Below are 18,721 nucleotides of genomic sequence, written 5' to 3'. Positions count from 1 at the left end.
GAAGATGAGTACAAAAAGGTTTGGCAGAGCTACACAAATAAAAGAGAGCATACTTTGAGAAGGAAAATTAGTTACCTTGTACTGTTACGTTAAAGCTGAAATTTTGATAAAATTCACCCAGTTATTTTTTATTCAATTCTTTCACAGTTTTCATTCATCAAAGAGTTGATAGAAAAGATTGGTCTCGGTGTGGATACGCATAGAATCTTCACACTATCGAAGAATTTTCAAGCGAGACTCTCTTCACCAGGTATGTCTTAGATCCGATCTTTGACATGCAAAATAAATTTTAAACACGAAAAGATCTATCTAGGATTGTTATTGTCTTCCGATGCGTGTTATGAACACCTCCCTCAATCCTACAGTGGTATCAGAGCCATGATTTCTCGTGTCTAAAATTTATTTATGAAATACTTTAAGATTTTATTTGAAGAGTTCAAACCATTATCCTTGTGTCTTGTGCAATAGTCAAATTGTTTGAATGCATAAGGATTGATACTATTTTATTGTGAATAAAATATGTATTCATATAAGTTAAACTACTGAGATTGTTCGTAACTTGAATTTAAAATTTTGTATAAGATATGCCGGTAATCTATAATAGGTTATTCAATTATACAATTATTTTAATTGTTATTAGTTTATGAGATATTAATTAATAATAATATTCTGGCATGAATTATTTTATGTGATATATAAGATAAATATGGTAGAAGTATGTTGAATTTCGTTTTTATGTCACGTGCTTGTTCGTTATATGATTTTGAATTATTATTACATATGATGTAAATTAATTTAGGACAAAGCATGTAGACAACTTGAACAAAATTCATGTTCTATAAAAGATTAGATCATCATGTTATTAAAAGTTGTTTTAGTAACAATTCCCTCTTGCTAAAATTTGAGTTCTTACTAGTAAAATATAAGATATTTTATTATAAAGCTATCCATCAAAATAAATAATTTTATTTATTTCTTGTTTATAAGGAATGGCCTCACAACCAGGAGACTTATAGTTCGAGAATATGTTTAAATTATCTATTGCATTAGATTCATGGATTGGAAGAATTATTTAATTTTACACTAGACGCCTGGACTATCCGGGGAGTATAAAATTTAATAAGTTCTTTGCTATCATGATGGTTGAACTCAACTACGCCAATAGGATCGACCTGACTATCAGGGGACTATTTGACATAGAGCTATTTAAGAAAATTGTATAGGGATACAATTAGTAAAAGTACCTACCTTTAAAATATATGTGAGAAACGACTTGACTTCCAAGGGGCTTATACATATTGTTGAAGGATTCCTTTACTCCACTAACTGAAATAAAAGAATTCCTAAACTATAATGAGGGTAACTAGTTTAAAATAATTTGTGAAAATATCATTTAGATAAAAGTTCATGTCTTTATGATATGTTTAAATATGTTATTATAATATTGTCTTTTCTTTTCTAATTTCAGATTTCTCAATATGTTTGTTATATCACTGCGTGGAATACGTGAGATCAACAAGTTGGTAGGACCAAACTTTGATGATTGGTATAGAAATTTGAGAATTGATCTCATGCATGAAAAGTTTATTGATGTGATAGATAAACCTGTCAAGGAAGTCCCAGATGAGGATGATGATGATGCCACCAAGATTTATTAGAAATACTTGGAAGAATATCTTACTACCAAATGCATCATTCACGCTTCTATGAGTTCTGAGCTCCAGAGGAAACATCAGGATATGGATCCAACTGCAATCATTGAACATCTTAAGAAGATGTTTGGTACACAAAGCAGGACAGCTAGATATCAGTTATTTAAGGCTTTATTTGGATCCAGATTGACTGGAAAATCTCCAGTTAGATCCTATGTCAATCATATGATTGATCTTATTGAAGAACTTGAGAAGTTGGGGTGCAAACTGGGTAAAGAGCTTTTTCAAGATTTTATCTTGCAGTCACTCTCTGAATCCTTTTCATAATTTGTTATTAATTTCAATATGCATAAAATGGATTGTGATCTTCATGAGATGCTTAACATGCTGATTGATTATGATAATCAACTTGCATCTGAGAAGAAGAAAGGAATTATCATGTTGGTTGGAAACTCTTCTAAGAAGAAGGGTAAGGGTAGAAATAAACCCAAGAAGAAGCCTACTGCGCCTAAGGGTGGTGTGACCAAACCCAAAGGCAAAGGAGGCAAAGCTGACCAATCTGACGCTGAATGTTTCCATTATAAGAAGATAGGGCATTGGAAGAGAAACTGCAAAGAGTACCTTGCAACTCTAAATGACAAGAAACAAGGTAAGACTCAAATGAAAAATATTTTTAAAGTTTCTTTAACTACTACTGATACTTCATTGTGGGTATTATATACTGACAATGGTTATAACATTTGCAATATATTGCAGGGGTTCCAAATAAGTAGAAGTTTGAAGAAAGGAGAAATTAATCTATAAGTTGGAAATGGTGCAAAAGTTGCGGCCGTAGCTATAGGATCAATTTCTTTAATAATGCCTACGGGAAAAGTACTTATGTTGGATGATTGTTATTATGTTCCTAAATTTGTTTCGAATATAATTTCAGCTTCTATGTTAGACAAACGTGGTTTTCGCATTATTATAAGCAATGGTATTTGCTCTATTTATTATGGTGATAGATTATTGGTGAATGACTATCTCCAACATGATATTTATGTCTTACCTAATGTTAATTCTAATTCAATTATGCATGTTTCAAGTCTTAAAAGGAAAAGAGATGATCAACTAAATCATTCATACCTTTGGCATTGTAGGCTTAGTCATATTGGAGAGAAAAGAATTAACAAGTTGTACAAGGAAGGGTACCTTGACAGGTATGATTTTGAATCATATCTAACTTATGAATCTTCTCTCAAAGTAAAAATGACAAAATCTCTATTTATTGGAAGTGGAGAAAGAGCTACTAAATTATTGGGACTAATTCATACAGATGTTTGTGGGCCCATGAAAATTCAAGCTAGAGGTGGATATTCTTACTTCATCACTTTCACTGATGATATGTCAAGATATGGATTTGTGTATCTTATGAAACACAAATCTGAATCTGTTGAAATATTCAAAAGGTTCCGTAGTGAAGTTGAGAAACAGACAGGTAAAAGTATCAAGGTACTAAGGTCTGATAGAGGTGAAGAATATCTTAGTGAAGATTTTACGAGGTATCTCAAATAGAATGAAATTCTCTCACAGTGGATACCTCCAGGAATACCACAACATAATGGTGTGTCTGAAAGGAGAAATCAAACCTTATTAGATATGGTGAGATCTATGATGTGGTTCACTGATCTTCCAATATATTTATGGGGATATTCTTTGAAAGAAGCAACATACTTACTTAATAAAGTTCCCACTAAGTCAGTCTCTACAACACTATATGAGATATGGAAAGGACGTAAGCCTAACCTTAAGCATATTAAAGTTTGGAGTTGTCCAGCTTATGTTAAGAGACTGCAATCTGATAAACTTGACTGATAAGTGTAGGTTCATTGGGTATCCCAAAGAAATAATGGGATATTATTTCTATCACCCTTCTATGGCTAGAGGAGCAACCTTTTTGGAAAGGGAATTTCTTTTAGAAGGAAATTATAGTAGAGAAATAGAACTTGATGAAATTCAAGAAACCAATGAATCAACACAAGATCAAGATCATAAGACACAAGTTGAATAACCTTTATTGGATGTTTTGAAGTTGACAAGGAAGTTGCCATCTTCAATGGTTGAAGTTCAAGAACTAAATGTAGTTCAAGAATAGGTTAATGAACCAGTTCCAAACCAAATTGAAGAACAACCAAATCAAACACAAGGTGCAAGTTGCATAAGAACCTCTTAGAAGGTTGATCATAATGATAATGACCCTAAGACCTATGAAGAGGCTATACAAAGTTCTGACTATGAGAGATGGCAAAAGGCCATAGAATCCAAAATGAAATCCATGAAGGAAAATAAAGTATGGACTTTAGTTGAATCTTCAAAGGATATAAAACCTATAGGTTGTAAATGGGTTTTTAAGAAAAAGATTGGAGTAGACGGAAAAGTGGATACCTACAAAGCCTGTCTTGTTGCCAAGGGATATCGTCAGAAAGAAAGAGTCGACTATGATGAGACTTTCTCTCCCATGTCAATGCTCAAATCAATTCGGATTTTGCTTGATATAGCATCATACTACGATTATTAAATATGGCAAATGGATGTGAAAATAGTTTTTTAGTGGTGAGCTAGAAGAGGATGTGCACATGACACAACCTGAAGGTTTCACATCTCCGCCTGATCATAATAAAATTTGCAAGCTACATAGATCCATTTATGGACTAAAGCAAGCTTCTTGAAGTTGGAATATTCATTTTAATAATACAATTGAAAATTTTAATTTTGTTAGATGCGAAGAAGAGCCTTGTGCGTAAAAAAAGGTTAATGGGAGCACAATTATATTCTTAATACTTTATGTTGATGATATATTGCTCATCGGAAATGATGTACCAGTATTGTAAAGTACCAAGATTTGTCTATCTGAACTGTTCTCCATGAAAAACTTGGGAGAAACAGCTTATATATTTGGAATAAAGATCTATAGAGATAGATCTAGGGAGCTGCTTGGGCTTTCCCAGTCCTTGTACATTGATAGCATCTTAAAGAGGTATAACATGAATAATTCCAAAAGAGGCTATCTACTGATAGGCACTGGAATTACTCTTAGTAGGGAGGATTGTCCTAAAACACTTGAAGAGAGAGAACACATAAGTAGGATCCCATACGCTAGTGCAGTGGGAGCTATCATGTATACCACGACATGTACACGTCCTGATGTGGCTTATGCACTAGGAATAACTAGCCGATATCAGGCAAATCCTGGTGAGGAACATTGGAAGGTGGTAAAGACCATTCTTAAGTACTTAAGAAGGACTAAAGACCAATTCCTCATTTATGGAGATTCTGAGTTGAAACTTGAAGGTTATACTGATGCAAGCTTCTCTTCAGATAGAGATGATAGCAAATCTATTTCTGGTTATGTATTCACCTTAAATGGTGGTGCAATGAGTTGGAAAAGTTCCAAACAAGCTACAGTAGTTGATTCAGTGACTGAAGCAGAATATATAACAACTAGTGAAGCTGCTAAGGAAGTTGTATGGATGAAAAAGTTCTTAACTGAACTTGGTGTGGTTCCTTCAATAGAAGGTGCAGTTCCATTATTGTGTGACAATACTGGAGTCATTGCTCAAGCAAAAGAACCAAGATCACACCAAAAATCCAAACACATCCTGCGAAGGTATCACTTGATAAGAGAGATCATTGAATGTGGAGACGTCGAGATTCAAAAGGTTGATGGAAAGGAAAATACTGCAGACCCATTCACTAAAGCTCTTGGAGCAAAAGAGTTTGACAAGCACAAGTGAAAATTAGGAATGAAGTACAAGAGCGATTGGCTCTAGTGCAAGTGGGAGATTGTTAGGGATATATTAGATATGCCATAGATCCAATCTCATATATGATTTGAACATATTTTTGTGAATGTTATTTGATATAAAAATATATGGCATTTGATATTGGTTTATCATAGTTATTATTAATTTTTTGATTAATTTAATAAGGTCCTTCATTAAATTTTGAGACTTGTCATCATGATGGAGATCATGATAATGAGAGTAAAGTCTCTTACAATTTAATCTAAATTTTGTTCTTGATCATAGGATTATTAATTTTGATATTATTAATCTGGTTAGATTAATATTTATGTGATTGTATTTATAGGATAAAGATTATTTGATCTTATTAACTAAATCACATAAATAGATGATGCATATAGTGATATGATCATTGAACCGGTTCATTGGATAATTTCTAATGGTAAGAATTATCATAAACTGTCAATAGGATATTCTCTTGAAGAATGTGATGTAAGAGTTTCCTTTGACCTGATATCATCATAGTAATTGACAAGTTATTTATTGTGCTTTGATACTAGACACCTATGTCCCTAGGGCGATAGTTGAAAGGATATTGGGTACGATTAAATACCTATAGAATTAGTGATTGATCAAGATGGAATCTGTCAATTCTTGGTAATGAGTTTAAGCTCCATGTTGTCATAAATTATAACCGACCAAATTAAGACCTTGGCCAGGGCGATTGAATGAAAGAAGAAAAGAGTTTCTTAGGTCAGTCAATGGTCGATTATATTTGACATAAACACATAGTTGGTCGCCTATTAGGATTTGACAGTTGAACAATATCTTAGGGTGACCCAGAGGTATAAGGACAGAAGGAATTAATGCATTATTCTTCTACGGGTTCTTGAGAGTAAATTGTATACTTCATGCTATCCGGCCATTAAGGAGTGTTGCTAGACGGCACCTTTGATTAGTATATTGATGTGATTTATTTACTACCGGCTTAGTATTGAACCTATGGGGTCGCACACTAACGAGTGTTTTGATATTTGCTAAAGGATTAATTACTTTATTATTTGATGATTAAATTAAAGAATTTAATTAGTCAAATAAATTAATTTATTAGTCCAAATAAAATATTATTATATTCTTTGTTAGCAAAGAGGATATAATTAATATTGTAAACAAATTGAAACTTTCTCTTTAGAATAGAAAATTGAATTGTATCTCTTGATTAAAATATATATGTGATATATATTAATATTGATTTATATAAAGGTTGTATATATAATATCAATTTATTCTTGTAATCCAATTTTGAATTGGATCAAGTAATTAACGTGAAAGTCCAAATTGGACTAACGTGAATTGGACGTGTCAGCTGGCTGCCGTATACCCATTTGGAATGGCATTCAAATTTTTTCAAATAAAAAAGTTCCATAATTCCAATGTTGGAATGGACTTTAAGTAGGAAAAAACCAATGCTTCTGACTTTTCCTTAACCTATTGGAAAATTATTATTCACGTGATACATATATGTATTGTCACGACCCAAAATTCGCATGTCGTGATGGCGCCTATCTCAATACTAGACAAGCCGACAACCTCAATAAATCACAATAATCTCTTAAGTTTGAAAACATAATATTTAATTCGGAAAAGGGCCAAAAATAGCCTTGAACTATTTGAAATAGCTAAAAAATGTCCTTTATTTATTTTTGTTACCAAAAATATCTCTGTCTTCTATATTTTGGACCACAAATGCCCTTAAAACATTAGTCTTGCTATTGAAGGTGACATGACAGTCCAACTGGGTTAGATTTGCTTACATGGTCATCCACCTAAGCAATCCAACACGGCAAAATTATTTTTTCGGAAACATTATTTTTTCGAATTTTTTTTAAAATACAAAATCAACACTTATTCCGAAAAAAGTAAATAATTTTCGGAAAAATTATTTATTTCGGAAATTTTTATTAAAATACAAAATCAACACTTATTCCGAAAAAAGTAAAAAAATTTCGGAAAAATTATTTTTTTCGGAAATTTTTATTAAAATACAAAAATCAACACTTATTCTGAAAAAAGTAAAAAATTTCCGTAAAATTTATTTATTTTGGAAAATTTTATTAAAATATAAAATCAACACTTATTCCGAAAAAAGTAAAAAATTTTCGGAAAAATATTTTTTCTGAAAAATTATTCTTTCGGAAAAATAATTTTTCCGGAATTTTTTCTAATATTTTCGGAATAAGTGTTGATTTTGTATTTTAAAAAATAAATTTTTCGAAAAAATAATTTTGCCATGTTGGATTGCTTAGGTGGATGGCCATGCAAGCAAATCTAACCTAGTTGGACTGCCATGTCACCTTCAATGGCAAGACTAACGGTTTAAGGGCATTTGTGGTCCAAAATATAGATGGTAGAGATATTTTTGGTACCAAAAACCAATAGAGGGTATTTTTGAGCTATTTCAAATAGTTCAAGGGCATTTTTGGCCGTTTTCCGTATTTAAATTTAATATAAAATCTCATAAATACTGATATAAGTATACTCCCAAAATCCGATGTCACTGAGTACATGAGCATCTAAATAATAACAAAGTCTGACTGATAAGAACACTGTCTGAAAATATAGAACATTACAATAACTGAAAGGAAAGTTAGTCAAGGTCTGCGGACGCCAAGCAGCTACCTTAATAGTCTCCAACAGATAAATCCTCAAATCTGGTAACTGCCGTATCCGGAAGTACCTGGATCTGCACACGAAGTGCAGAGTGTAGTATGAGTACAACTAACTCAATAAGTAACAAGACTAACCTCTGGGATGAAAGTAGTGACAAGCTCAACATGTACAGTCTAGTACAGAAATAACAGTACAGAAATATAGGCATGCTTTCCAGTTCAACAGTTAAACTCAGTACAGGAAAAATAGATAAAATCTGCATGATATGATCTCTATATCTACATGCCAAAAATATATGTTGTATGTGATGTACCACAATGAAAACCTCGTGTATTCACACTCTCAGAATACTCAATCACTCAGTATTGTATATGGTCAATCCAGCCCAGGGAAGATCCATCCTATATATATATATATATCAACTGACAATTAGTCACTCAGTACTATATAAGGCCAATCTAGTCCAGGGGAAGATCCATAAAGCAAATCCGTCCCAGGGGAAAATCCATCCCCAAATATAAATGATTCGGACATGTCCAAGGAAGATCCATCCCTCAATATAAATGCTTCGGGCAAGATCCATGCCCAGGGAAGATCCATCCCTCAATATAAATCAACCGCACTCACTGTGGGGGTGCAGACTCCGGAGGGGATCCTTCAGCCCAAGCGCTATAATATCAGGATCCAAGCATAAATAAATAAAACATCTTGCGGCGTGTAGCCTGATCCCATAATCATCACTCAAAATCTCCAGTTTCTCGGGCTCTCAATGATATAAAGATCAACCCGACATGATGATATGATGTATCAATGAATGACAACAAAGACTAAGATATGATATGCAAATGATAGATGTGACTGAATACATAATTGTAAATTTAAACAATTAATTCAACAGCAAAACTATCCTGCGGATCCCAAAATATCGGCACATAGCCTAAACATGATCTTTAACATGAGTCTCAACTCAATTTCCTCTAACGCGTGGAGGATATGTGGATAATGATATGATTCTCTAATTATACAACTCCACAGAATTTATTTAAGTCTCAATTTCTATGGTGTACACCCACACGCCCGTCACCTAGAATGTGCGTCACCTCCATACAGTTCACATAATACATAATTCGGGGATTTATACCCTCAGAACCAAGTTTAGAAGTGTTACTTACTTCAACTGTGTAATTCTCTATTCCAATATGCCTTTGCCTCGTGAATCGACCTCCGAACGCCTCGAATCTAGTCATAATTAATTCGATTCAGTCATTACAAATTATAGGAATTAATTCCATATGAAAATACTAATTTTCTAACAAAATTTAAAATTCCACTCAAAAATCGCCAGTGGGTCCCATGTATCGGAACCCGATAAAATTTACAAAATATGAACGCCCATTCAACCACGAGTCCAACCATACCAAATTTACCAAATTCCAACATCAACTCGACCTTCAAATCTTAATTTATTGTTTTAAAATCTCTAGGCCCAAATCCTCGAATTACACCTCAAAAATACATAATCTAGTCGGAATAATCGATGATAATTCAATATTATTGACTAACAATTATCGCAAGTGACTTACCTCAAGTTTTTTCCTGTGAAATCTCACTCAAAAATTGCCTCAACCCGTGTTGGAAATGTCCAAAATGACAAAAATGTCGGAACACTTCTGCTTTGTAATCTGTCAAAAGGTTACGCACCTGCGGACACTTAACCGCATATGCGGTTCCGTTTTTGCGGAGAATCCACCTCATTTGCGATTTTTTCTAAGGCTGGCCTCCCTTCGCTTCTGCAGTCGTCTTCCCGCTTCTGCGAGGAGCAAGCCGCTTCTGCGGCCTCTGCGCTTCTGCGGTCGTACAGTTGCAGATGCAACTCTGCTTCTGCGGACCATCTGCTCGCTTCTGCGACCTCTGCCTCAACCCACGCCTGGTCACTTCTGTGATGGAATGCTCGCACCTGCGAGCCAATTTCCGAAGGTGCAATTGCATCATTAGGCAACAACAAATTTCAATTGTTCTAAGTCCAAATTTGATCCGTTAACCATCTGAAACTCACCCGAAGCCCCCGAGAACTCAAACAAATATACCAATAAGTCCCAAAACATCATACGACCTTATTCGAAGCCTCAAATCATATCAAACAATGCTAAAAACACGAATCATTTCCCAATTCAAGCTTAATGAAACTAAGAAATTCCAACTTCTATATTCGATGCCGAAACTTATCAAATCAAGTCCGATCGAACTCAAATTGTGCACACAAGTCATAAATGACATAATAGACCTATGAAAATTTTCAGAACTGAATTTTGACCCTGATATCAAAAAGTCAACTCCCCGGTCAAACTTTCAAACTTAAACTTCCTTCCAAATAATTTTTCGGACACGCTCCTAAGTCCAAAATCACCATACGGAGCTATTGGAATCATCAAATTTCTAGGGTTGTCTACACATAAGTCAATATCCAGTCAACTATTTTCACTTAAGCTTTAAACTTTGGAACTAAGTTCTCTAATTCATTCCAAAACCTCACCGGACCCGAACCAATTACCTCGGCAAATCACATAACAACTGTAAAATATGAATTGAGCAATAAATGGGAGAACGGGGCTGTAATATTCAAAATGACTGGCCGGGTCATTATATTCTCCCCCTTCTAAACAAACGTTTGTCCTCGAACGGATTTAGAATCATACCTGGAGCCTTAAATAGGGTTGCTCCGCATTTCCCGCTCAGTCTCCCAAGTAGCTTCTCCGACTGGCTGGCTTCTCCACTACACTTTCATTGAAGTTATGTTCTTTAATCTCAACTTTCGAACTTGCCGGTCCAAAATGGCCACCGGCTCTACATCATAAGTCAAATTACCATCTAACTGCACTGTACTGAAATCCAAAACATGAGACTTTGATGTTCGTACTTCACTTATTGACAATTTAAACACTGAGCTACATACCCAACTATATCTTTCTTCATTTTTCTCCACCAATAGTGTTGCCTCAAATCGTGGTACATCTAAGTGGCACCCGGATGAATGGAATACCGCGAACTATGGGCTTCTTCAAGAATCAATTCACGCAGCCCATCTATATTTGGCACACAAATCCGACCTTGCTTCCTCAACATCCCATCATCTCCAATAGTAACATCTTTGGCATCACCGTGCTGAAGTGTGTCCTTCAGGACAAGCAAATGGGGATCATCATACTGACGCTCTCTAATACGGTCATAGAAGGAAGACCGAGAAACCACACAAGCTAGAACCCTACTGGGCTCCGAAATATCTAATCTCACGAACTGGTTGGCCAAGGCCTGAACATCAACTGCAAGAGGCCTCTCACCAACAGGAATGAATGCAAGGCTTCCCATACTCACCGCCTTTCTACTAAAGGCATCGGCCACCATATTGGCCTTTTCGGGATGATACAGAATATTAATATCATAATCCTTTAGCAGCTCCAACCATCTCCGCTGCCACAAAGTTAGATCCTTCTGTTTGAATAAGTGTTGAAGGCTCCGATGATCTTTAAATACCTCACAAGACACACCATAGAGATAGTGCCTCCAAATTTTCAATGCATAAACAATGGCTGCTAATTCTAAATCATGAACAGGGTAGTTCTTTTCATGTGACTTCAACTGGCGCGAAGCATAAGCAATCACTCTACCATCCTGCATTAAGACACACCCAATACCCATCCAAGAAGCATCATAATGTATAAGAGCTTGAAGCTGAAGGCAAAACTAGAACTGGAGTTGTGGTCAAGGCAATCTTGAGCTTCTGAAAGCTCTCTTCACACTCATCCGACCACCTGAATTGAGCACCTTTCTGGGTCAATTTAGTCATAGGCGCCACAATAGATGAGAAGCCTTCTACAAAGCGCTGATAATAACCAGCCAAGCCTAGAAAACTCCGAATCTCAGTAGCTGAAGATGGCTTGGACCAACTCTGAACTGCCTCTATCTTCTTCGGATCCACCTTAATTCCTTCAATGGACACTATGTGTCCCAAGAATGCCATCGAACTAAGCGAAAACTCACACTTGGAGAACTTGGCATAAAGTCTCTCCTCCCTCAGCCTCTGTAATACAATACTCAAAAGGTGTGCATGTTTCTCCTGGCTACGCGAGTACACCAGAATATCATGAATAAATACTATGACAAAAAAATCAAGATACGGCTGGAATACACTATTCATCAAGTGCATAAACGCTGCTGGGGCGTTGGTCATCCTAAATGACATCACGAGAAATTCATAGTGACCATAACGGGTCCGGAATGTCGTCTTTAAAATATCCGAATCCCGAATTTTCAACTGGTGATACCCAAATCTCAAATCAATTTTGGAGAACACCTTCTCTCCCTGAAGCTGGTCAAATAAATCATCAATACGAGGCAAAGGATACTTGTTCTTGATTGTAACTTTGTTCAACTGGCTGTAGTCGATGCACATCCGCATAGTACACTTTCTTTTTTACAAATAGAACCGGTGCACCCCAAGGCGACACACTAGGCCTAGTAACCCCCTTATCAAGATGTTCCTGAAGTTGCTCTTTCAATTCTTTCAATTCAGCTGGTGCCATACGATACGGAGGAATAGAAATGGGCTAAGTGCCCGGCAACAAGTCAATACCAAAATCAATATCCCTGTCGGGTGGCATACCCCGCAGGTCTATAGGAAATATATTTGGAAAGTCTCGCACTACCGGTACAGAATCAATAGTAGGAGTGTTTGTATCAACATCTCTCACAAAGGCCAAATATGACAAACACCCCTTCCCAACCATCCCTTGAGCCTTTAAGTAAGAAATTATCATGCTGGGAACATAATCTAGAGAACCTCTCCACTCGACCCTTGGCAATCCTGGTATCGCCAACGTTACGGTTTTTGCATGACAGTCTTGAATAGCATGACATGGAGACAACTAATCCATACCCAAGATTACATTAAAATCAACCATAATAATTAATAAGAGATCAACTCTAGTCTCCAGTCTACCCAATAGTTACCACACACGATCGATACACATGGTCCACAATAATAGTATCGCCCACCGGCGTAGATACATGAACATGTGAAACTAAGGACTCACGGGGCATATCCAGATAACGTACAAAATATGATGAAGCATACGAATATGTGGAGCCAGGGTCAAATAATATAGAAGCTTCCCTGTGGCACACTGAGACCATACTTGTGATCACTATATCGGAAGCAACGACATCTGGCCTAGAAGAAATAGCATAGAATCAGGCCTGACCGCCACCTGATCGGCTTCCCCCCTTGAGCGACCTCTAACTGTCTGTGCCCCACCCCGTGCTGGCTGGGCGGGTGGTAAAATAAGTGGTGCGGAAGTCGCAGCCTGACTCCTCTGCTGAACTGGACCTCCCCGATAGGCGGGGACAATTTCTCTTTATGTGGCCCAAATCTCCACACTCACAAGAACCCTCTCTGAAAATGTCGGCAAGTACTGAGGTGGATCCCGAGGACCAAAATAACTACCAGAAGCACATGGTACAGATGAACCTTGAACTGATGGTGCACGAGATGAACTCTGAGCTGGAAGTGCACTAAAAGAAGATTGACTCGGCCGGGCACCGTATGAATGGCTAGCTGATGTGCCACGATGAGCTGGACGAGCCATCTGAGCGGGCCTATAAGGTCAACCCTTGCTATGATAGGACTGTCCCCCAGAAGGAACACCACTAGAATTACCTGGACCACGAGACCTCTTGGCCTCCCTCTCCTCATGCTCCTGAGTACGGACCATCTCTAGCCGTCGAGCACTGTCAACCACCCCATCGAATTTAGCACCTGCTACATTCCCTAGAGTCATAACAAAACAGAACTGATAGTTGAGGCCATTAATAAACCTCATGATCTTCTCCCTCTTAGTGGGGACCAACCAAACTACATGACGAGCCAATTTTGAAAACTGCATCTCATACTGAGTCACGTACAAGTCCTCCTGACGTAAATACTCGAACTGCCTACGCAGTTCCTCTCTGCGAGTCTGTGGCACAAACTTCTCCAGAAATAATACGGAGAACTCATGCCATGATAGTGGTGCTGCACCAACTGCTCTGCTCCTCTCATAAGTCTCCCACCATCTGAAGGCTGCCACGGTCAGCTGAAAAGTAGCAAATGAGGCCCCACTGGTCTACAGAATACCCGTTGTATGAAGCATCTACTGGCATTTGTCCAAGAAATCCTAAGCATCATCTGACTCAGTTCCACTGAAAGTTGGAGGATGAAGTGTCCCAAACCTCTCTAATCTCTTTTGCTCCTTGTCATTCATAATATGACCCACCTGGCCTGAGCAGCTGCAACCGGCTGGACTGGTAGTGCCCCCGGTATCTGAAGTCCCTACACTACTTGCTCTGGAGTATGGGCAATAGGGGTATGAGTACCTCCCCTGGCCTGAGAAGTGGCTGGTGCGGCCTGAGCCGAAACCACCTGAGCAAGGCCAGTGCAAATAGACAATATTTGTGCTACAGCCTCCTGAAGGCCTAGAATCACAATAGGCACAGCTGGTGCCTAAGCTGGCCCCGCCGGCTCAACTATATCTAGAATCTGCTCTTGAGCTGGAGCAACTGGTAGTTTTACCAGTTCTACTAGAGTAACTGGCTGGTCTCGATAGTACGTGTCCTCACTATCTGTGAGAGAATAGAATAACAGAAATTTAGTTTCCGGAATCAACAATCTCGCACGGCAGAATACAAGAAAGTGAAATTTTCCTAAGGGTTTGGCAGCCTCTCGAAGATAAGTACCGACATCTCCGTATCGATCCGCAAGACTCTACTAAACTTGCTCATGACTCGTGAGACCTATGTAACCTAGGCTCTGAAACCAACTTCTACATTCGATGCCGAAACCTATCAAATCAAGTCTGATTGACCTCAAATTTTCCACACAAGTCATAAATGAGATAACACACCTATGAAAATTTTTAGAACTGGATTTCGACCCCAATATCAAAGAGTCAACTCCCCGGTCAAACTTCCAAACTTAAACTTTCTATTTCGCCATTTCAAACCTAATTTAATTACGGGCTTTCAAATAATTTTTCGGACACGCTCCTAAGTCCAAAATCATCATACAGAGCTATTGAAATCATCAAAACTCTATTCCGGGGTCGTTTATACATAAGTCAATATCCGGTCAACTATTTTCACCTAAGCTTTAAACTTTGGAACTAAGTGTTCCAATTCATTCCAAAACCTCACCGGACCCGAACCAATTACCCCGGTAAATCATATAACAACTGTAAAATATGAATTGAACAGTAAATGGGGAAATGAGGATGTAATATTCAAAACGACCGGCCGGGTCATTACATGTATATATATAAATCACGAGATGAAAAACGAAGATGAGTAAAAAAGGTTTGGCAGAGCTACACAAATAAAAGAGAGCATACTTTGAGAAGGAAAATTAGTTTCCTTGTACTGTTACGTTAAAGCTGAAATTTTGATAAAATTCAGCCCGGTATTTTTTATTCAATTTGTTCGCGATTTTCATTTATCAAAGAGTTGATAGCAAAGATCGGTCGCGGTGTGGATACACATAGAGCCTTCGCACTATCGAAAAATTTTGAAACGAGATTCTTCACCAGGTACGTTTTAGATCCGATCTTTGACATGCAAAATCAATTTTAAACATGAAAAGATCTATATAGGATTGTTATTACCTTCCGCTGCGTGTTATGAACACCTCCCTCAATCCTATGTACACATGTACCGAGAATAGGCAAAAAGCTTGTGGATCTAACCATCGTCTAAGCAATGTAATCGTCATCTAAATAAAAGAAGAAAGAGAATAACAGAAGCCATATAGTTTTGAACCGTGCGTCACTGCTGGCCCTTGGAATTTCTCGGCTATCAAAAAATTAAGGCATCCATATAAGAGGCAATCACTAATGTTCCAGATTATTCTACATCATGAGAAAGGTGCTTGCAGAAATATTAGTGGTTGTATGACGAAGGCATGGAAATTTGGATTAGATGTGTAAACTTGGGAAGGGAATCATAATACTAATTTTTCTCGTATGTGGAGAACTAGATTGTGCTAAAATCAGAAGCTACTCAACCTCAATTCTTGAATCAGCAAGTCAATTTTACAGTCTTTGACGTAGAGGACCCCGAGTTACTCAAGATGACTCCTGACTGAATCATGTTATATCCATAATGTAGTGTGATATCTGGGGAACAGACCATTCCAAGCACATGAGAAGTTGCAAGCTCTTGATATTATGAACATTTGTAAACTAACTGATGAAAAATTTCACCAACAAAAGAAAAAGGTGCCTAACTGAGAGAGAAGCAATCTTCCCTGACCAAGATCAAGAGAACACATGGCAAAATGCGTAAATATATATAACTACGTAGGGCAAAATGCGTAAATATATATAACTACGTAGCCGTACTTGTCTAAAGTTTTCTCAGTTTGCCACCTCCATACAAGAGGGACAGGTTTGTGAAGCCATACGTTACCCAGAAAATAAAAAGACGCACAGGATCGATGTCAAGAGACCTGTTCAGGTCAAACTACAATATACTACACTAAAATGGCTGATCCAAGAAAGATTCTAAACCTGTCTTTTGGGCAAATATGAGTAAAGGATATGAGAAATTGGATATGACTCAGCAAGCTTGTTGCTAGATGTGTAGACAACATTACACTGTTTATCATCTGTTATTGTTTCTCATTACAATTCACCACTGCTCCTATAAACTGTTAACATCAGTTGAGGTTTACTCGGCAGCCTCAGGAATAACAAGGGCAATTCTACGAGTAAAAAGTTTAAATTTCTGAAGTTTACAAGGGTAAGTGTTTCTCCTGAACTTCATAAAAGATATGAGCACATATTGGAGACTAGTATAACTGCATAGCTTCCTTAATTTTCCATATCACAGGGAAATGCCAAGTAGATCAAGATTAATTATGTACTAGACATTTTCCTTTGATCAGTTGTAGTACACAGAAGCAAGCAAGACATAGTTTTTCCTAGTAGCTAGTGTAAATTCAGAACTGTTCAACTCTCACAGTAAGGACTTTTCTTTTTAGTAAGGTAGACTTATTCCGAGACAGATAAAAGGAAAGGTGGAACACCTGGGAAAGTCGGAACATATTACTTTCACACTGACCTTCTCAACCCAAGGAAAAGGCCATTTGCAACATTCTCGGGTTCCTTGTGTACAAACTCTTGGTTATTACCTGAATGCGTTAGAATTATCCAAATATTGGGTTATTAATTATCTGCAAATCCTACTTTGTAACCAGAAAAACTCATTGAAGTTTTTCTTTTTGCATTTGTTTTTTAATTCTCTTCCAGAAGTATTAAGTTGGAGCATTTTAATACTCCCAATTAAAACTGCTTTTTAATTATGTTAATCTACATTCTCTTAGTTTGAAGCTCAGTTGTCTCTCACTTTCCGGGCATTTTAATACTCCCAATTAAAACTGCTTTTTAATTATGTTAATCTACATTCTCTTAGTTTGAAGCTCAGTTGTCTCTCACTTTCCGGGTTTATATGTGAGCATCTGAATTATCATTGTTCAGAGGTTATACTCACATATTAGGGGAGATTGGCACATTCATTGTCCATGCCTCACATAGAATCCATTAACCAGCATGTTACTGGAAGGATTCGAACTTCAATTCGGGGAAGGGAATGACTAAACTCAAATCACTCAACAATTACTACGCCTACTCAGTCCCAAACAAAGTTGGGGTCGGCAAATGACTTCAAAATCTAACTGATTATCAATGACTTAATTTGCAACTTTTACTAACTAAAGGAAGAATAACGTACGGAGACTTGATGAAGAAAAACTATGCCCGACAGAATAATTAACAAAGTATTCAAACCCTACACTTCATTGATATGCAAGAAATCAGCCATATATATATTATATATACAGACGCACACACACATTCAACACGTCTCAACTATTTTAAAACTATGTAATGTAGCATAATTTAAGTCTGATGAGATCGCAAATTCTAAAATAAATTAAAGTTTCAAGAATATTTCAGATACACTACCACAATGGCATAAGAAAGAATTAAAGAAACAAACAACAGACCTGAAGGATCCATTTGTTCATGATATATAATAACAGCTACATTATATTAAAGCCCCACCGTTGAACAATAGCAAAAATGGATCGAATCACAGTCCACTGGCACAACACACTTTCCTCCATTTCTTCTAGCCCCCTATCTTAAAAATGAGCTAAATTGGAAACGGGTCAGAAGCCAATGAGTCATCTAATAGAGAAATATAGAGACGCCGACGAGAAAAAATGAGAAGACAAAAGGAGGATTAATGCAACAGTAAAGAGTATAATTAATACAGAAGGAGAAAGAAGAATGTCTTGTCTTTTGCTTTTTAAGGAAATGGAACATCTCTCCAATGGTATTTATTTTAGTACGCTTGACACGTTTCCTAGGTTTCGTAAGCGTAGAATATTCATGGGACAATTGCACTTGAGACCATTAGGGTGGTTTGGCTGGCAAGCTATCAAGTAAGTTATGCTCACATTATAATATGTAATGTAATTATAATAGAAGAATTTAATAACAATAAGATTATTTAATTAATATATTGAGGTAT

The 18,721-nt window shown here is 36.9% G+C and overlaps 1 pseudogene; it reads right to left on the bottom strand.

Annotated features, from left to right (window-relative positions):
* Positions 1–18,409, bottom strand: part of LOC107820059 (GDP-mannose transporter GONST5-like) — a 51,173-nt pseudogene extending 32,764 nt beyond the window's left edge.
* Between the last annotated feature and the right edge of the window lie 312 nt (positions 18,410–18,721).

The sequence above is a fragment of the Nicotiana tabacum genome, chromosome 12, assembly GCF_000715075.1.
Source record: "Nicotiana tabacum cultivar K326 chromosome 12, ASM71507v2, whole genome shotgun sequence".
Lineage (NCBI taxonomy): Eukaryota > Viridiplantae > Streptophyta > Magnoliopsida > Solanales > Solanaceae > Nicotiana > Nicotiana tabacum.
Note: the sequence above shows the minus strand (reverse complement) of the source record. Positions and strands in the feature narration are given on the sequence as shown.